Source organism: Sinohyriopsis cumingii, chromosome 19 (assembly GCF_028554795.1).
Source record: "Sinohyriopsis cumingii isolate HCF-2022 chromosome 19, ASM2855479v2, whole genome shotgun sequence".
Classification (NCBI taxonomy): Eukaryota; Metazoa; Mollusca; class Bivalvia; order Unionida; family Unionidae; genus Sinohyriopsis; species Sinohyriopsis cumingii.
The window spans coordinates 6,508,168-6,531,295 of record NC_142979.1 but is presented as its reverse complement, the minus strand read 5'-3'; the positions used below and the strand labels follow the sequence as shown (position 1 = coordinate 6,531,295).

Below are 23,128 nucleotides of genomic sequence, written 5' to 3'. Positions count from 1 at the left end.
ATTAACAATGTTTTCATTATATATCAATGTTTTAATTACAGATCAATAATGTTTTCATTACATATCAATGCTGCTTTCATTACATAATAATGTTTTCATTACATATCAATAATGTTTTTATTGCTGATGAAACAGCTTACATATTATTGCAAAACAGTGGACTGACTCTTCCATCACCAAGGTTTTGTTTCCAGTAGTTCTCGTCTAATAGGAAAACAATGCAAAAAAGCAGTTGAAAAACAAGCCAACATCTGATTAAGCCAGTTGCTGAACTCGCCAAGATAAAGTGGACAGTCGTCTTATGTGAAATTCCTGTGATGAATAGGAAATCAAATAAAATGTATAGAACAGATTCTTCAGCTTTTACAGATACATTCATCTGGCCCTAATCAAAAGGTGTGTGTCTGTCTGTGTGTGTATGCTGTTTGCGTGTGTGTGTGTGTGTGTGTGTTTGGTATACTTGCGAGGACCTGAATTTGAACGCACACCAACACCTTGAGGACTTGACTACATTGTGAGGACTTACACACCAGTCCTGGAAATATTACGTCGGCAAACTGTTGAGAATGATCATAAGAGATGAATTACGCGTTATTGTGAAAGTCCTCACAAAGTTGATAATGTCTGACAGACACTTACATTCAGTGCATATTGTTCACACAATTTGCGAATCTCCTTGGGGCTGTAGACTGGTGTGCAAACGCGTAGCCAAGCAGAAGGCGCGTGACTCCTGATTGTTCGTCATCCAATGAAAACATCGCTACTGTGCAGAGCCACTGTTAATTTCGTATACCTATAAATACGACTCATAAAATAATTACTAGTATTATTAGTGATTTTTAAAAAGAAATAATTTTGTAAAATGGTAAATTGGTGATGCCAGAGAAAGTACGTTATTTTAAGCCCGGTGCGCCTGATATAGTGCGGAATGTGTGGTGAGTGATTTAGTGTGTACATGGATTTTACTGCTTCGAGACTTAATGCACATAACATTTGGAAGATGGCAAGACGTACTGGATCAAACTGGTAAGAAACAAATAGATTCTTTATAAAATTGTTTATTATATTCGTCCAAAAGAGCTGTTCGTTCTTTCATTAGTTATCATCTGTGACAACTTGCTTGTATCTTGTTCCACCCACAGGGGATGGTATCGTTGATTACAATTGACCTGTCATACATGTACTATATAATACATGTAATATATAATAACTAAGGTCTTGATTATTATATTAAAAACAATTCACATTGATGTCATTAGAGTTGGTAAACGAAGAACCGGTTCTCTCTCTCTCTCTCTCTCTCTCTCTCTCTCTCTCTCTCTCTCTCTCTCTCTCTCTCCATTTCCTTTTCAACTTGATTACCGAGGGAGAATATGAATTTTATAGTACAAGAAGAATATTGTGCTTTTTCTTGTTTTTTTAAATTCCAAATAAGACCGAAAAAGTAAAAGAATTTTTTAAAACAATAGTCAGATAGGCAAGGAAAGGAAAATGGAAACCCCTGTGTCAGTAACTGATACTCTTCAAAAGTAAATGATTGGTCCCTTTCAAACTAGTACAGTTCTCACTCTTGATGAAACAATATATCCCCCAACAGAAAATAAGGTTCGTACATGACATACTAGTTGATAAACAAACTTGGTTACTATAGTCTGAATCCTTACTTGGTATCTCACAAGCAGGAGTGTTCCAAAATCACGTTTTAATGAACTAGTCAGCTACAAGTAAGACCTAATTATTCTCAGGGTTATGCCGGATTGGTCTGAATATTAAATGACGAAAACATTCACTGACACTCTTCTACTTAATTCTGCCCTTCCTATCATTACTCTTCCGACTGTCCTATCACTTACGTACCGCTCCGGTGGCCTAGTGGTTAGGGCGTCCGCCTCGGATGCGGAAGGTCGTGGGTTCGATCCCCGCCCGAATCATGGCAAAGACTTACAAAAATGGTACTAACAGCTGCCACATACAAATCTTGTTGACGTCATCCATAAATATATGGCTCCCAAACTACCCGAGTTAAGATTTGTCAAACTTCGCACCTTCACACAAGTCTACTACTCCCCGTGCCACTATAGTAATATATGCTCCAGTAGAAAACAGTGTTTTAGAGTAACAACAGTAGTACATAAAAACACTCAAATTGACCAGAAAAATGAGACAAAAACTCACTTTAACATTCATAAAGGTTTTCTTATATTTACTAGAATTTTGAATGGGGAGAGATTTTGTCTCGAAAGCAAAACTAATACAATTTGGGGAAAATCATGATGACATTATAATAAAATTGCTTACTTGTTAGTAAAATATAGCCTTTTCAGATTTAGCTTGTGGCCCGTTTTTAAAAAAATAAATGGGCTATGTGCTTATGCATCCATCGTAACGCATTCCCCGAGAAGTGCAGACAATCATACACAAACGACAAAGTTACAGGAGAAGATTTTGATTTCAATTTATTATCATTCTTACCATTATCATGATTATCTTCAAAGAAACTAAAGTATATAGATCAGATTGAGTTAAATATCAAGATTGTGTTAAAGGACTGTTGGAAATGGACTCTTACTTTCATACATAACAAATGATGTTTTTGAAGGATTTAATGCCATCTTTTAGCACAAGATAGACTATACATGGCGGCCAGTATAACTGGTGGAGAAGTACCCTGAAAAACCTTAGGAAGAACCATCGACCCACGAGAAGCTGCTATCAAGCTATCTCAAGTACCAAAGTTAGCCGAGCCTGAGACTCAAACCACACAGACAGAGGTGAGATGGCAGTGATCAGGAACGATCAGTGTGTTAGACACTGGCCACTCGGGGCCCATAAAAACAAATATAAAGGACACTGATACAGGTATGAAATGTATTATAAAGGTATTTGTGGTAAGAAAATCGGCTACAACAGCTCCTCATGGAACTTGAGATTCATTACAGTATTCTGAACAGTGTTACTGATGTAGGTGTCCACTGTCTGTTACACTGCCAATACATGTTTAGTAGCTGACTGTTTAAAACAGAGGTTAGGTTGCCTCATCGAAAGAGTTTCTAAGGACTTTGATGAGAACTTTACTAATTCAAAACAGGATAATTAGTGTAATAGATATTTTATGGCAAGAAACTTTTTGTCATTGAGAGATTCATTCTCATGAGAACTGGGAATTGTGTGTGATTTGGATTTTTTAAAAGTAGCTTGAACAATTTTTCAGTGATATTGCTAGAACTGGCAGTTTATGACTTTGACTCAAAACATCAAAATGGGGTATGAGGAAACTGTTATTGTATCTGCTGTTTTTAGACCATGATTTCTTGTGTATAAAGCACATTAATATATCTGCAATATCGAAACTTAGACAGCATAGTGCTAGGAACGCTTTAAATTACAACCTCTGGGAAGAAATATAATAGAATGTCCTTGAGATTTTGGAATTAATTGTCAAATGACTCTTAGTTTGGAAATCTGTTGAGAAATCTGCCTCTGTATGTAAGGAGGGCATAACTTGTCAAAACTGTAGCATGGTTGTTTCTATCTTGATATTCCTTATCTATGCTTTCTACAGAATCAAATGAATAGTGCATAGTTTTTATTACATATGCATTATTTAATGTGTTTTTATGATTAGCTTTATTTGAATCTTAAATGATGTTTATGAATTAAGTAGTTGTCCCATTGAAGGCCCCGTTAAGTGATCAGTAAAGAATTGAATTTTAAAATCACTGGCTGCATTACTGTTTCCAAAATTAGAAATTAATGCTTGAATGATGGACTACTATATTATAAAGGTTGCTAACACTGTGTAAGCTTTCGCCCCTGATAAGTATAGTGGGATTAGGGCTGGTAATTGTCTTACTTCTTAAACAAACTGTGTCGGTGGCCTAGGATGAGGCAGATTGTGGGTTCGATCACCGGCCAGGTCATACGAAAGACAAAAATGATCCGAATCTGGCCACACATTTGTTAAGGCCAGTCCTGTGTGACTGAATGGGACAAGATGCTACATGTCTGTAGCATAATGTCTATTGCTAGACATCACTATAAACTTTCTCACTGCAGGCATCATTGCGATATGACTGAAAATATTTTAAAGCTACATTAAAAGTTGAAATCACACACACATTTCCTAAATAATATCTGCTGCATACATGTTCCATTGTCTAATTGCTTTGGTCATGCTGAAATTACCATTATGCCTTTTTACGTCTGGAAGTATATCCAGATAGAATCAAGTAGTTGAGTTTTTTTTAAATGTTTGGACCACCAAGAGTTATTAACCACTTTGTTAAAAGAAAATTTACACTTGGTTCACACATGTTAGGTATATCTCTGCTTTCTTAACTATTCAATCTACTGAAATTATGGTCAACACATTTTGAAGAAAAAAATACCTGATTTTATCTGTATATACGTCTCAAAGGAGAAAAGCATCAGAGTAAATTTTGTATGATTAACACAGTTAGAATCAAATCTGAGCAGTTTTATCAATATGCACTGTATGGCAGAGATTCTTGAAAACTTGTCCTTGTTGTTGACTGCTGATAGGTTATGCTATCGATCAGTGATTGTTCAGCAGTACATGGACCCTCCACCAGTATGTATCAAGGTTGATGCCGTACATTGTATGACTGACTGGTACCCTAGTAGCAGGTTCTTATATTGCTTCTAACTTCTGTTGCATAGTAAAAACGTGAATGTGCTGTTGATGCAACCAAATACTGATTATCCTGACTCAATGGAAGATATCTACATTGGGCTTGATAAATGGTCCTATAAATACTGAAATGATGTAAAGCACAAAGTTTAGGTATAAATGACATTCAGCTTGAATAAATGGCATTCCTGTTAATTGGTTAAAATATAATCACATTGATTTTAATTACCTCATTGTACATATTGATAATTTTTTCTTCCCATTGCAATCCAATATTTCTCATTATTGTTAAAAATAGCTGGAAGGATGATGTCATTGTGCTATCAAAAGTCTGTCTGATTATTCTGCAGTTTTGTTTTACCCATTCATATGTCCTTTTGCTGACATTTAACCCAGATATGTATCATAAATATACAGAGTGTCATGCACAGCGAAACATTTTCCATCTGATGTATTTTACGTATCCATATGTAGTTTTTAGCTTCTTGATATATGATGATAACACTATATGCAAATATAAATTATAGCACGCCATTTTCACCTATTTGATAGGTCCCAATTTTAAAGGTCAGATCATAGCAAGATATAAGATATATGCTCTTAAGATAAGTAACAGAAAAGAGTGAAAAGCAATAAGCTTTGCAAAATTCAACAAATAATTTATTTCCCTAGAATGCAATTTGAAAATATAATTAAAAGGAACTTACGGTATTATGAATTAAATCCCAAATAATCCTAGTATTACAAATACAAGTCTTAATCATTTAAATGACTGAATAAGTTAAATCCAAAAACTGAGGGTGTTGCTGTGCCTGTATTAGCTTGTAGAGTGTTTACGTTCCAACAATCGTTTGTTGAATCACAGTAGTATACTTCCAGGTTTAAATTCAGTATGTATTCCAGTGAATGTCTCTATCCAAGACTTTTGTCAGAGCACTTTGGTATTTCCAGAGAAAATAATCACTTGAATTAAAATATTGGAAGAAAAAGATTCCAGCCCGGAATAAAATACTGAACACAACTTATAATACAACTTGAAAGTGCTAGATCTTAAAGCATGACTGAAAAATCCTCACGAGATTAAATAATACTCTACTTGACCTCAGGCCACTATTCGCATTTTCTAAAATAAAACCTCATACCTAATTGACAATAACCTTCTAGAATGCTCCTGATGCTTACAAAATAATTTTTAGTTATTATTAGAAAGCAGAACCTGGACTATGTGGATTCAACTAAGGGAATTTCAAAACCTAGACCCAGACCCAAACAAACATATTTACTTCTTCTGTTAATAATGATCCTGATATTAAGCCTATACACATAGAGAATATTTTAGCTATGTATTATTTGTTTACAAAATAAAATTTAAAAAATATCAGTTCAGGTCAAGCAGAAGATGAACTCAATTTTGGACAAGGTCAAGTCCATCATACAATGTTGCATTACAATAGCCTGTAATGAAATAAAATATTTTTATAAAAAACTAACAAACATTGCAAATTAAATTTACATAACAGCAGAATTTTGTGAAGATAATATGTTAAACTTCTTCCCCCTGGAGTTTAGCACTTTAAATAAATTTATGTGCAATTCTTAAAAACCCCCAGATTTAAACACTAAGGCTGTGAATTCCTTTCTTGATGTTTACCACAAAGAACTAATTGCAAGAACCCGTGATAATCTGTATTGGATGATGAGCTCATGTATTAAAGATATCCGCTTAGTAACATCTACAAGTTGAAATATCATGATTATAACATGCTATTTAAATGGATCATACCAGATTGCTTGGACCTTTTGTTGTTCAAAATAATTACATTTCAGAACATTATAGCACCATCAGAAATATATTTATTACATACTACAAGATTTCACATGAAAATAAAGATATCATTGCTAATAATAACATCTGTACTTTCACGATTAACAAAAATATTGGTGATGACTATGTCTCACAATATCAAACTGAGTTCATTTTTATGTCAAAACTAATTGTTCCAGTATATCTAAATCATATTTAGTTAATGGAGCATTATTCCATTTTTGATTTGAGATTTGGCTAGAGATGATAACAATTAAATCTGTTTAATGTTTTTAACTGGCTACAACCCATAAACTTTATGGTTGTGATACTGAGGATAAAACGTTTACATTTACTATGCTTGTAGATGATATCCACTAGAAGCTGTTGCTGTTAAAACAGATCAATAGTATGTTACAATAATATATTTGTCAGTGTGCACTGAAGACCCTAAAGTTAATGTTTCCTATTGTCAGTATTGGTTTCTTTACATTGCTTAGAGTTGTTCCATTTAAACATACATGGTACCCAGGGAAGGCAGTGTTATAAAAATATATGCCACGGTACTTTGATTTCACAGAGTTCACATTAAAATGATAAGAAATATGCGCCTTCCCTGGGTTCCATGTATGTTTTAATGGAACAGCTCGTACATGGTAAACAGTTGAACAATTCCTATTTCCAATGGTTTCAATGTTTGGGGAATGTAAGATCTGAAAGTAAAAGGGAATATTTTGTTTTAGGTAAAAACTGAAAGTCAAGAGTGAAAGCAAAAGTGAAAGAAAATGATTAGAATGCCATGGTCTATGGAGGAGAAGACAGCTGTAGAAAGATAACTGGGTCAATTTATAAGAACTGATTCACTACCAGGAAAAGAACATGTGAAGAGGCAAAGAAGAAGGAACCTATTATGGCAAGGTGTCCATGGGGCCAGATTAATGGGACATTGTATATCTTAAATGAAATTTTATTGCTCCAACCTAAGTTTGTCTGAACATTCTCAAGGCAAAACTTATTAACCATCTTTCTGATGAATCTGTTTATGCAACTGTTCTGTTTGTCAGATGTTTAAAATGTTAATCGATGAGATTATGTTACATCCATATTCTTGACTTGTATTATGCACCTGTTTTAAGTATGTTGAAAGGTCTGCTGCCCATGTTTCATTTTTATCATTCTTTTGGACTTAGGGAAAAAATCTAATTGGAATTATAGCGCAGATAACTCAAACTTTGTTTGCTTCTTTCTCTGAATATGTAAAGATTAAATTGTTTGAAATACTCAAATACATTTACACTTTACAAAGGAAATTGCCTTGCTTTACGATGTCCCTTCCAAAAACAAATTGACAGTTTAACGTTTCATCGAGTTTGGAAGGAACTACCGTATCTGATTATAATAGAGATTGTCCATGCAGACAGTAATGATAAATAAGATGATGTTTTCATGTAACAGTGCAGCAGTATCGCATATGTCTTCCAGTGATGCAAATGTTAGATGGAAGTTGATGTCCTTTCGTTCATCTGTCAACACCCTTTGATTACCCTCAATGGTACATTTGTTTTTACTTTCTTTCACTTTAATATATTGTAACCAAAATTGTGAATGTTGTTCATGAGTGGGTTCAATATGCAGGCTGTGGCCAGTTTCTTGTATTTTTCAATAATGACATACATATTGACTGAAATGACTTTATTTGGGTTGCATCTTTTATATTAAACATTTTGGTGGAGATGAACATTTACTGTATGCAGTGAAATATGTATTATATTTATACATGTTTATCTGGTTCAATTAAATTATGACGCAATTTAACCATTTAATGTTTTTCTTTTTTCTTCTCAACTTTCTACTGTTATTTATTTTTAATTCTTTGGTTTCAAACAGTATTGGGTTGGTGGCCATAGCAGCTCAGTAGGTGGATCACTGCGTTTCGTAATCCAATGGACATGAGTTCACTACACTGGAGAGGAAAAGCAAAGCCTGACTTTATATATAACACATATTACATATATACACATATATGTATATGTGTGTGTGTATATATAGTGGGACGATATGGGGTATAAGGGAATAGTAACATTAGGCCGCCATTTTAAGAAACATGACTTCGAACGTTTAGTCCATAGTCTTAACGTTATCGACGTGTGTAGCGGTGATATAACATGGCGCCTCGGGTTTAACATATGAATGTCTCTTTTGAAGTGAAAATGTATCGAGTTCCAGTGATGATCCAAATAAATTCCAATATTGAATGTGTTGGTGTGCATGTAATCTGGAATGTGCTAATGTACATGGACTAGACCTGACCTCTGACTTATCACTGTCACCATGGCAAACCAAACTCGCTGCTGGAGAGGATGTCTCATAGGAGATAGGCTGGTGTTTCCTCTTCTTCATTCCCTGCAAAATTAATCCCCATTCAGTTAGCTCACTGTGAGACATAGGTATTGCTCTTTTGACACCCAACATCAAGAATATATTTCCCTCCCATATTGACAAACCATCCATCTTTGTGTATCCACAAACCATCCATGGAGTTATAATCTACAGAAACTCTCTCTATTGCTTGTATCATAGTAACTAGCACCTTTGATCATATATATCCCAAATCAAAATGTTTCTTTTTTTTCCCTGCCCCAATTGCAAGTGTTCAACTCAATTTTTGATTATCTTAAGGTGAACTTGACCTCTGACAGCATAATCAATTGGTATCTTTAATATCCAGAATGCAAACCATTGACAAAGTTTGGTGACAATATATGGTCTAAAAGGAAAGTTAGTGCACACACAAATTTCTCCTTCAGGTCACAATGACCTTAATCATTCACTTTGGATCAAAATATAGGCTTCATCCTCAATCCCTGTGCAAGCCATCTACAAAGATTGATGAAGGTTAAGTGCTCCACAATTAATGTTATTCTAAGAGTCACAATTATTTTTGCTGTTTGACCCCAAAATTCAATAGGTTTCATTCTCACTGACACAAAGATTAGTAAATGTATATTGTCAAGAATGAAAGTAATTGGGCATTAAGCATTTTCCTTCCTTGAAATCACAGAGAGTTTGTCCTTTGAAATCACAGACAGCTTGTCCTTTGACCTTTTGACCTCAAAGTGGATACGTTTCTTTGCTACCCAAATGCAAGCCAGACATAAAGGTGTGTGGCCTAGAATTCAGGATAGTGTACAGAACCCAATATTCTTCCTTTCAAGTTGCAGACATTGAACGTTAACCTTTTTAACCCCTGATCTCCTATTTCCAAGTTTTAAGTACTTCAGAGAATAATTATCAAAGGACATGTATATCGGTCACAAAACTATAAATGTCATAAAATGAAAGTACTTTTAATAATAATTATAAGGCCGTTTTTCAACAACTATAAATGGGTATTGTTTTGTAACAATAATAACTGATGATATGTACATACAGATATAATTTACAGACTGACGAAGCATTTTCAACGGTTCAAATAAAATTATTAGTTGATTGTGTTTACATAACTTCTATGAAAATTTAATAAATTAATTATTTTTGTCTAAACAACTGAAAGAAGAACTAAAACAGCAAAGGTGAGGACTCTGACATTAGTGATATGGAGTACCATATAAAAAATGGAGAACTTTTAAAGGCTATCTTACTTGAGAACTATAGAATTTTTTTAAAAAGCTGCTTCAAGGTTGATTCTGACCTGGTTTACTGAAGATCGGATTGTGGAGAATGGTTTAAAGTCATCGTCATCATTCTCATCAAGCCCTGTGCCAGGAAAATTCTGAGCGTTGCCTGCAAAGCTTTTATCTGGATCCAAAGTCTCCTCCAGAATCTTGATGTCACGGATAGACTGCAGGATGCCATTGTAATTGCATTTAGAACAGCCTTCCTCTGAAATGATTTGAATAATTGAAAGATTATCGAAAAAATTACAAGGTTCTGGTGTCAAATAGTCATATTGTGAACAAATTAGATTTGATTTTAAAAAATGGTAATGTCTGAATAAAAAAGTGAGGGACTATCTATTAACAAAAGCAGAGAAGTAAAAATCATGAAATTCTCTAAAGTACACATCAATGTGGCAAATCATTCAACCGGCTCAGAATGAAATGTTCTTTTAATCTGGTTGCTATGCAGGACTTGAAAGATCTGTTTACTGTACAGGACTCCACAGATCTGGTTGCTATGCAGGATTTGAAAGATTTGTTTACTGTACAGGATTTGATGGATCTGGTTGCTATGCAGGATTTGAAAGATCTGTTTACTGTGCAGGATTTGACAGATCTGTTTACTGTAAAGGATTTGGCAAATCTGGTTGCTATGCAGGATTGTCAAATATACTTATGTGGGGTCTGAAAGATCATGTTCAACAGCCAAGAGTCCACCAGATTATATCTTGTGCAACAGCCTAGAGTCTACCAAATTATATATTGTGCAATGGCCAAGAGTCTACCAGATTATATCTTGTGCAACAGCCCACAATCTACCAGATTATATCTTGGCATTTCTACATTTTTTCACAATATAATTAAAAGTGTTTTGGAGAATAAATACTAATGCCCACAAGAAAGAAAAGGGTTGTCCAAAAGCTAGCAGCTTCTCTAGGCTGCATTATCAGCTCTACCTGGCAGTCATTTAATGGACTGCTATTTGAGTCTACCTGACAGTCATTTAATGGACTGTTATTTGAGTTTATATTTTTTGCATTAAATAATGAAAGCAAAACAATCATCAAAGACACAAACAAAATCTAACTTTGTGAAAGAGAACTTTGCCACACACTATGGTTGCATTTGCCTAAGATAAATGCACAAGATGTGATGGACTGAAGGTACAACAATGCACAAGGTGTGATGGACTGGAGATACAACAATGCACAAGGGGTGATGGACTGGAGATACAACAATGCACAAGGTGTGATGGACTGAAGGTACAACAATGCACAAGGTGTGATGGGCTGAAGGTACAACAATGCATAAGGTGTGATGGAATGAAGGTACAACAATGCACAAGGTGTGATGGACTGAAGGTATAACAATCAGGGATCTCAATAAGCTCTCTTTGCATGGAAATATAATTTTTAAAAAATCACATGGCATGAGAAGTGGGAGATAAAAAAATTGGACACATAATCCATGCTGTACAGTTTACTCCTTTAATTTACATGTATACTGCATTTCAGAGATTTTAATCCATCCATCAATTTTTATCCCAATTGAACACATACAAAAAAATGGCAGTTCCTGCTTCCGAACCAATGCTGCATGTTTGCATACATATGAGAATGATCCATGTCTCAGAGTGTTATTTTTCTGCTTTAATGTTAATATTAGTTTGTGCAAACATGAAACACAGGTAAGTTTAATACACAAAAATCACGAGTTTCCTATAATGTAGTTAGAAATACAAGCTATTTAATAGACTGCAAGCTACACCAACAATGATGGGAGTATAGCATACAATTCATATTAAGGGTAAATCATGCACTCTCTTAGAACCCTGATTTGCAGCCTAAGTAACATGCAAAAACAAGATGAGTTATATCACTTAAATCATGCAATGGTAAATCTACAATGTTCTTTGAGAATGGCCAACACTTAGTCAACATACTCAAGTTATTCTTATTCTTATGTTTTCCTCTGAAACTGTTTATGTTTCATGAAATAAACTGCTGTGGAGATCATTCCATCACATACTCACTTTTGTCTTCAAGTTGTTCTCTAACAGCTTCTCTGAAATAATTAAAAAAATAATAATAATAGTCAAAATAAAAATTCATCAAAATTTGCTCAAGTATTACATTCTATTACTTTTCATCCCCCTCCAAAAAGAAGAGTACCACAAACAGCTTGCGATGACAAGGAAGGAACACCTAGCATGTCAATTACAATTATAGTGGAACAAAGCAACTGATGTAGTAAACAATATGTGACATCCAAACAATAAAACACATCATTGTAGTGCAAAATATTACTCTTTACAACGACGCCAGCAACTTTACATAAACCCTTCCAAATTAATGTAAACATCAGCTACAAGATAAAAGATAAAGGGCAAAGATATTAAATTTCTGTAAAAGGTATATAATATAAGAGATGAAACCTAGGAATTCTAAAATTCTTGAAAGGAACATATCATCAATTTTTTAAAATATAAACCTCAAAAGCCCGAGGTTTTCTTGGGAGTTACATCATCATAACGTTTCTTCAGAGTTCACCACAAATAGTTCTGTTACACTTGAAGAAAGACAATACACAAGAATGTAACTAAACAAGAACGTAACTTTTCTTACTACTTGCATTTCTTTACAATTGAAAAAAGTCCAAAAGAGTCATCTTCCAAAATCCTGCTTTATACGACAACACGTACAGTATGCTTTGCACCTATTTCTCTTACTTCTATGATCCAAATGAAGTCAGACAACCACTTTCCAGGCATGATAAAGCAGAATATTTCCCATTCGCACATGTCAACCACTGGTATTGTTAATTGGGAAATCACTTGTCTTTTTCAGTCAAGTTGTAATTATTTTATTTTTCCTCAACGAATCAGAACATTCGTATTGTTAACCGGAAAGTCACTTGGTCTTTTCCCTCATGTCAGAATCTTTTTCTTATCAACTAAACTGGACATCACTCTGCTGCTTAGAAAAAGTATTGGTGACAGTGGCTGGATGTATATAAGATGAAATCAAAAGTGTGAATATAGTTGTAACCATGCAATACTGTAACCATGCAATACTGTAACCATGCATAATTCGACAACTGGTGCATGTTATTCTTTATTTCAGACCAAACATTCACAAGCTTTAAAGAAACTACCTCCAACATATTTCTGATCATGCGAATTTGAAGGATTTTTAAAATTTACTTTAGTGAAATAAGAGGACTTTTCAAGGCTACACAAACGATGACAATTAACATGCACTTTTAAAGTACTTGTTAAATCTGACCCCTGAAAACATAAAAACATTTTTCAACATGATGTCAATATCACGTTATACCAACATACTGAATTATCACTGTGATATCTGTATCAGTAGATTCATACAATGATATCATGTTATACCAACATACAGAATTATCACTGTGCTATCTGTATCAGTAGATTCATAGAATGATATCATGTTACACCAACATACAGAATTATCACTGTGCTATCTGTATCACTAGATTCATACAATGATATCATGTTCTACCAACATACTGAATTATGACTGTGATATCTGCATCACTAGATTCATACAATGATATCATGTTATACCAACATAATGAATTATCACTGTGATATCTGTATCAGTAGATTCATACAATGATATCATGTTCTACCAACATACTGAATTATGACTGTGATATCTGCATCACTAGATTCATACAATGATATCATGTTATACCAACATAATGAATTATCACTGTGCCATCTGTATCACTAGATTCATACAATGATATCATGTTCTACCTACATACTGAATTATGACTGTGATATCTGCATCACTAGATTCATACAATGATATCATGTTATACCAACATACTGAATTATCACTGTGCTATCCGTAGCACTAGATTCATACAATGATATAATTTTATACCTACATACTGAATTATCAGTGATATCTGTGTCACTAGATTCATACAATGATATCATGTTATACCAACATAATGAATTATCACTGTCATATCTGTATCATTAGATTCATACAATGATATCATGTTATACCAACATACTGAATAATCACTGTGATATCTGTATCACTAGGTTAATACAATGATATATTATATCAACATACTGAATTATCACTTTGCTATCTGTATCACTAGATTCATACAATATCATGTTATGCTGACATACTGAATTATAACTGTGATATCTGTATCACTAGATTCATACAATGATATCATGTAATAGCAGCATAATGAATTATAACTGTGATATCTGTATCACTAGATTCATACAATGATATCATGTTATACCAACATACAGAATTATCAGTGATATCTGTATCACTACATTCATAGAATGATATTATGTTATACCAACATACTGAATTATCACTGTGATATCTGTATCAGTAGATTCATACAATGATATCATGTTATACCAACATACTGAATAATCACTGTGATATCTGTATCACTAGGTTAATATAATGATATATTATATCAACATACTGAATTATCACTTTGCTATCTGTATCAGTAGATTCATACAATGATATCATGTTATACCAACATACTGAATTATCACTGTGATATCTGTATCAGTAGATTCATACAATGATATCATGTTATACCAACATACTGAATTATCACTGTGATATCTGTATCAGTAGATTCATAGAATGATATCATGTTCTACCAACATAATGAATTATCACTGTGATATCTGTATCACTAGATTCATACAATGATATCATGTTATACCAACATACTGAATTATCACTGTGATATCTGTATCAGTAGATTCATAGAATGATATCATGTTCTACCAACATAATGAATTAGCACTGTGATATCTGTATCAGTAGATTCATACAATGATATCATGTTATACCAACATACTGAATTATCACGGTGCTATCTGTCGCACTAGATTCATACAATGATATCATGTTATGCCAACATACTGAATTATCAGTGATGTCTGTGTCACTAGATTCATACAATGTCATGTTATACCAACATACTGAATTATCAGTGATATCTGTATCACTAGATTCATACAATGATATCATGTTATACCAACATACTGAATTATAACTGTGATATCTGCATCACTAGATTCATATAATGATATCATGTTATACCAACATACTGAATTATCAGTGTGATATCTGTATCACTAGAGTCATACAGTGATATCACAATATTCAATATTAACATGCAACACAAATGCTTTGATCTCATGCTGTGAAAATCTCAAGACCAAATTTTGGGTTAGTGATGACAACAATCTCACCTAATTCAAGTCTGTAGTACTGATTTTACAGCAGCGTTCCAACTAGGATTTGATAAATGTGGGTACTTGGCCCCACTGAATCTGAAAAAGGGGGGGGGGCAAGACAGCCATGGGGGGGGGGCCTTCCAGTATGGTGTAAGAAAAACTCAATGTATTCAAAAACAGAAATAGCAAGTATAATAAGTACATTAAATGCATCTCATGTCTTCTGTATATTATAGCATAACACTCAAAACTGAAATCAAAGTCTTATGTTTTCTAATAACAATATCCTATCTACACACTAACTATTAAAGAATCAAACCATAGACTGCAAATAGTGTCACTACTCTGGCTGATCATAAAAAAGTGTCATGTACTTCCTGCGTGTCACATGCCCAATTCTGATTGGTTACAAATCCATACTAAGAAAGATCAGAAGAGCACATATTTTCCTTTCATGGATGACAAAAAATAATTTTTAAGGAAAAGTCCAAAGCTCTAAATGAATTAGGGAAAGTACATATACAGTTTCTATAACAGTTAACTCTTAACTGAAACATATATACATCTGCATCCAGACAGACTAATTGTGACTGTATTATTCTGCAAATATGATCACTATTTCCTAAATAGCCTCATGTCGGTTCTCATCCTCCACTCTACCAATGCCTTGGTAAAGTTGAAGTCTCTCAGAAGAGGTTCTTCAAGAGTCTGTTGAGAACCCTTTCTTCTAAATGACTTCTTCCTGCAGTTTTGGTTCGATTTTGATTGCTGAATCCTCTCTGAGTCAACAGTTTGGTATAGCATAACCATTGCCACTGATATTGAAGAAGATTTGGAAATGTACATGATGTTGATGTACAATCTGCCAGAGCCTGCACATTTTGTCTCTAGGGTACATTTCTCTTTTAATGATAGTCTTCGCAAGAGACCACTGTCAAAACATATTTTGGGTCACTCATAAATGACCAACTTCTTGGTATTTGAAATATCTGTACTCTCATCAATTAAGATGTTAATGAATGGACTACATAGTACTTTCTGCATTAACTCAGATTCTATCACTGTTGCTATGCAATCCTGGAAAAAATTAAAGCTCGATGATAAATCAAAGTATAAATGTATTTTATTATCATTATTATTATTGTTTTATTATTGTTTAAGTATTTGAGAAATGTAAAACAAATATATTTAAAAAAAACAAAACAAAGTAAAATGACCAAAATCAGATGCAAATTGTGCAAGAACCTTAACCTAAGATCATGGAGTGTTTTAGGATGTTGCCTTGTGATCATTCTGTCGTTTTAAGAAATCCCATCACGGAGATTAAATGCTAAAATAATATGGCAATACAGCCTCTCTCTCTCTCTCTGTTAATTAAAGTCATTCAATTATAGCAATGAAGGAAGTGATTATGCCTGTCTGTATATGACAATTTTAAAAACAAAAAACAGTATTATATACATCATTGATGGGTCCCTACGTATGCACAGTTGTTATATAAGCAGATCAGGGTCAATGTTATTTGCTGCAATGATTATCAGAGCAAATAATAATAACTTATTTATTAAATCATCATATAAGTTTTAAGCGGTGAGATTTGTCTGACTACCGTACCATATCACGAATCAACAGCAACTCCTTACATGCTCAGAAAAGTATTCAAACAACAGCAACTGTATCATCATTTCAAACACACGAAAACTCGTTACAGTGATACTGAAATGTGACCTTTCCAGACATGAAAACTCGTTACAGTGATACTGAAATGTGACCTGTCTAGACATGAAAACTCGTTACATTGATTCTGAAATGTGACCTGTCTAGACAGGAAAACTCGTTACATTGATACTGAAATGTGACCTGTCTAGACAGGAAAACTCGTTACAGTGATACTGAAATGTGACCTGTCTAAACACAAAAACTCGTTACAGTGATACTGAAATGTGACCTGTCTAGACACGAAAACTCATTATAGTTATACTGAAATGTGACCTGTCTAGACATGAAAACTTGTTACAGTGATACTGAAATGTGACCTGTCTGGACACGAAAACTCGTTATAGTGATACTGAAATGTGACCTGTCTAGACACGAAAACTCATTATAGTGATACTGAAATGTGACCTGTCTAGACACGAAAACTCGTTATAGTGATACTGAAATGTGACCTGTCTAGACCTGAAAACTCATTATAGTGATACTGAAATGTGACCTGTCTAGACATGAAAATTCATTAGAGTGATACTGAAATGTGACCTGTCTAGACAGGAAAGAATTTCATGAAAAAAGAAACAAGTACCAGTAATCCATATTGATTAAAAAGGAAAACATTATCCACCATTAAGCGTTGACAGGAAGTTATGATGACTAGCTACCGAATGCAATTTTATTGGCTGATCAAGATGCTAGGTGCTATTTTTAGTAACATGGATTCCTCAAGATATGCCTTGATTGGAACCTAACTGATCATGTTTTGGTTGCTTGTCAGTAAACACCATTTTTCCATCTAAATTTCAATAGAACAAATGTAAATAAAATAAAAGAACTTGCCTGAAATTAATCTACAGAAGCCCTTGACAAATATGTTGCATTTCCTCCAACTCTCATGTTGCCAACACCAACACCCAGAAAGTCAACAAAATCCAACAGTGAGCCATATTTTAGAGAAGCAATATTCTCCTTCGCCATATAATAGGCGACTAACATAGTATGAATAATTGATTCAGATTTCTTGCTGATAGCTGCCATGCATGTAGTTTTAAGATTTTCACTTAGTTTCAAATCCTGAATCGCCTGTTTGTGAGCTGGTAATTCAACATGTCTGTCAGGGGTTGATGTCCTGAAATTAGCATTTCCAAGTGTGAAAGAATTTTTTTTTCCATCTAAATTTCAATAGAACAAATGTAAATAAAATAAAAGAACTTGCCTGAAATTAAGCTACAGAAGCCCTTGACAAATATGTTGCATTTCCTCCAACTCTCATGTTGCCAACACCAACACCCAGAAACACACCATCTGCAAAGCATTTTTTTCATTCATTTCCAGCCATGGTTGATTTTGTTTCCAGTCTGAATTGAAACAGTAATTTTATTTTCTTGGCATTAGAGGGACCCTTAGTTTCATTGCCGCCATCTTTAAGCACATCATCACTAGCATCATCCAGTACGGGATTAGCCTGAGAAGTGTTTGTTCGCTGTCATTGTGCCTATTTACAGAAACGTATGCACCCTGACTATTATTAGAAGTTGTTGCCATTAAAATAATGAAAAAGAGTCCGAGTTTTTACTGATTTAGTCATTTAACGCATTGTACAGCCAAGCCAGCCTCTGTATCAAATGTGCTCTTCTGAATTTTGTTATTAACCAATCAGAACTGAGCACATAACACACAGAAATATGTGACATATTTAGAACTATACAAGTACAACACTCGCATTGAGAGTGACAACTTGGAATTTTAAAGCAAAAAAAAAAACAATAACAAAATAACACATTCTTAACAAAAAGTGCACTCAATTCTTATTTTTTGCATGATTTTGCCCGCATAGGATTAAAAGACTTGCGGGAAATCTTAAATTGGGGTGGGGGGCACACGATCGCGTTTCCTAGATGCAACCCTGTTACAGCTAATATATCAGGTGTGACAAGTTTGACTTCTGAAGTTCAAGCAGGATTGGAAAAACGTTGGTCAAGTTGAAATATTGATATGCAAGTAAAATTATATAACACTAAAATGGATTTTTATAGAGACTATATTTCTAAGTTCTGAAATATTTTTAGATCCATTCCAGTAAACACACATGGGACTCACAGAAGGCACCTTTAATGTGGGGTACTCACCTGCAGATGCAATTTAGAATTTCCTTATCATTTTAATATATATTTTTAAAAAACTGTCTTATCTGTGTACCGTGTATGTTTAAATGGGACAGCCCTTAACAATTCTTTATTATTGGCAACTTGAACATTATAGAATGTTCACTGCCTAGTTAAACGGATATAATAATTGAAAAATAACCCACCATTTTCTACAAACTGCCATGCAAGCGCAGAACATAGCAAGGCAAGACTCTTTCCACTTCCAGTGGGGCTTTCTAGCAGGCAATTCTGTCTTCTTTCCAACCCTCTTATTACCTGAAATGAAATGTTACTTTACTAAGCAATTTTTACATTTCCACTGTCTTCCAACTAAAAGTATTGTAATATCCTCTTGCAACACTGTCTTAATATAAATTAACATACTCATGCAACACTGTCTTAATATAAATTAACATACTCTTGCAACACTGTCTTAACATAATTTAAAACACTCTTGCAACACTGTCTTAATATAATTTAACAGACTCTTGTAACACTGTCTTAATATAAATTAACAAACTTTTGTAACACTGTCTTAATATAAAATAACAAACTTTTGTAACACTGTCTTAATATAAATTAACATACTCTTACAACACTGTCTTAATATAATTTAACAAACTCTTGCAACACTGTCTTAATATAATTTAACAGACTCTTGTAACACTGTCTTAATATAAATTAACAAACTCTTGTAACACTGTCTGAATATAAATTAACATACTCTTGCAACACTGTCTTAATATAATTTAGCACTCTTGTAACACTGTCTTAATATAAATTAACATACTCTTGCAACACTGTCTTAATAGAAATTACCAAACTCTTGTAACACTGTCTTAATAGAAATTACCAAACTCTTGTAACACTGTCTTAATAGAAATTAACAAACTCTTGTAACACTGTCATCTTAATATAAATTAACATACTCCTGCAACACTGTCTCAATATAATTTAACACTCTTGTAACACTGTCTTAATATAAATTAACATAGTCGTGTAACACTGTCTTAATATAAATTAGCATACTCTTGTAACACTGTCTTAATATAAATAAACAAACTCTTGTAACACTGTCTTAATATAAATTAACATACTCTTGCAACACTGTCTTAATATAAATTAACAAAACTTGTAACACTGTCTTAATATAAATTAACAAACTCTTGTAACACTGTCTTAATATAAGTTAGCAAATTCTTGCAACACTGTCTTAATATAAATTAACACACTCTTGTAACACTGTCTTAATATAAATTAACAAACTTTTGCAACACTGTCATATTAATATAATTTAACAAACTCTTGTAACACTGTCTTAATATAAATTAACATACTCTTGTAACACTGTCTTAATATAAATTAACAAACTCTTGTAACACTTTCATCTTAATATAAATTAAAAAAGTCCTGCAACACTGTCATCTTAATATAAATTAACAAACTCCTGCAACACTGTCATCTTAATATAAATTATTTTACATCATAAAATGCTTCCAACAATTCATTTTTCAATGATTTTCATCAACTTCAAATCAAATAACCATAATTCTGACATCATTTATTCATCACATTAACAAGAAAGCTTCATATTACTGACATCGCTATGTGATGATGCAATTAAATGACCTACAATATTTATGACCAGATTTTGGGATGCTCTTACTAGTTACATTTTAAACATTTCAATGGACCTGAACACGACACTGAAGAAAAGCTGCAGTAGTATATCGTAGATCTGTTTATGATGGGTTAAAAAAATAAGAAAAATTAAATTCAAACTGGAAAATACATGAATTAATATAAAACGCTTCTGCTGCCTATTGCCTCCATGACACAAACTGAGCTTGTAACTTGTTACTTCAAGGCAGTGCTTGGATCAATCCAATCCATAACTTAACTCTGTCAACATTATACATTCACAACTTGACTCCATCAACATTTCATTCATAACTTAACTCTCTTAACATTACACATTCATTACTTAATTCTATCAACATTACACACTCTATCGCCCAGAGTGGCATGTGGTCTAAAGCACTCACCGTTACAGATCATTGCCATCTCACCCTTGTCTGCGTGGGTTCGAGTCTCAGGTTTGGCCAATATGGGTATGTGAGGAAGCTTGCCAGTAGCTTCTCGTGGGTTAGTGGTTCTTTCCGGGGTTTTCCCTGTTTCTTCCTCCACCATTTATACTAGCCGCCATGTATAGCCAACCTTATGCTTAAAAATAGCGTTAAACCCTACAACAACAACAACTTAACTCTACCAACATTACTTATACGTAACTTAACTCCATTAACAATACACATTCATAACTGAACCCCATCAGTATTACACATTCATAACTTAACTCTATTAATATTATACATTCATAACTGAACCCCATCAACATTACACATTCATAACTCAACTCTATTAACATTACACATTCATAACTGAATTCTTTCAACATTACAAATTCATAACTGAACTCCATCAACATTACACATTCATAACTTAACTCTATCAACATTTATTTAATATTCTAAGCTGCTTTGATTTTTATTTTAATTCATAGACAATTGTCACAAGTGAAAATCAAAACTATTTTACTTTACAATAAATTCTTTCCACTTCATAATGTGCAACAAGATATAGAACATGTAAATACAGTAGCTAGAAATAGGGAGCACTGGTCCAACTGTCCATATTAATCAGGTAGGTAGAAATACAGAGCACTGGTCCAACTGTCCATATTAATCAGGTAGCTAGAAATACAGGGTATTGGTCCAACTGTCCAGGTCAATCAGGTACCTAGAAATGCAGACCAGTTCAGCTGTCCACAATAATCAGGTAATTTGAAATAGTGAGCATTGTTCCAAATGTCTACATTAATCCAGTGCTTTTAGCTAGAGATATTCAACACGGGTCCAAATGTCTATAATAATCTGGTGCCTTTAGCTAGAAATATTGAGTTCATCTGTCAATATACATGCACTCCAACAAATGGGCTCTGTTAATAATTTGAATCTATTATGCCGTTGCTGTAGATGCAAACTGTACATTTAATTGACAGATTTTTCAGATTTATAAAAGAAAGAAACATAGAAGACACCTACTCTATCCATCATGCTGAACTGTGAGGGATATGGCTTACATGGAAACATAACCTTCACCCCCTGGATTGTAAACATTTTCTCTTCTGCCATGTTTATAGATCTTTGTCCCTTTAAGGAGGAAAGTACCAGCTGTAACATAGAAAACAAAAATCACTATATGATAAACAATTCAACTCAAAATAAGTAAAAATCTTTTATATTATTTGAAACTTTGATATCTATACTACTTTTAAGAAAAAAGGAAAGATACAATACAGTCATGCTAAATCCTGTGTGTTTAAAGTTACATAATGAAAACAGATGCAATGAAAATAACACTTACATGCAACCCAATATACAACATTACATCCAAACACTACTGAGATATGACCAAAATATACCGAAAATTGTTCCAGCAGACAACTGTAAGCTATTATGAAATATTTCACTCTTACCACGCTTAAAGAATATTTAGCATGTTTCAATCCACTAGCATATTCACTGAAGGTTAGGTATGAAACAATACCACCGTGCCATGTATAGATACAATTTATGATAAAGAGCCAATGCTACATTATCACTGCACACATGAACTTGACGATCTTTCCATCTTTAGTTACGACAGTGGTGGGTAGGTGCCCTTTTATGTGTTGTGACATGCTGGCTATATTTCCAGATCACAGACATATACTCTGCATCTATAAATATGCCATTTTCAAAGATAACAAAATACTTTCAAACCAACATATCAGCTATCAGTGATTTTTATTCAACATTTTAGGCTATTTAAGGCTGATCCATTTGA

At 33.6% G+C, this 23,128-nt stretch overlaps 1 non-coding gene across 1 annotated transcript; it reads left to right on the top strand.

Annotated features, from left to right (window-relative positions):
* Nucleotides 1-1,858: 1,858 nt before the first annotated feature.
* Trnap-cgg (transfer RNA proline (anticodon CGG)) lies at nt 1,859-1,931 on the top strand. The gene has a single exon. It is a non-coding gene; the product is annotated as a tRNA-Pro (tRNA).
* Nucleotides 1,932-23,128: the final 21,197 nt, after the last annotated feature.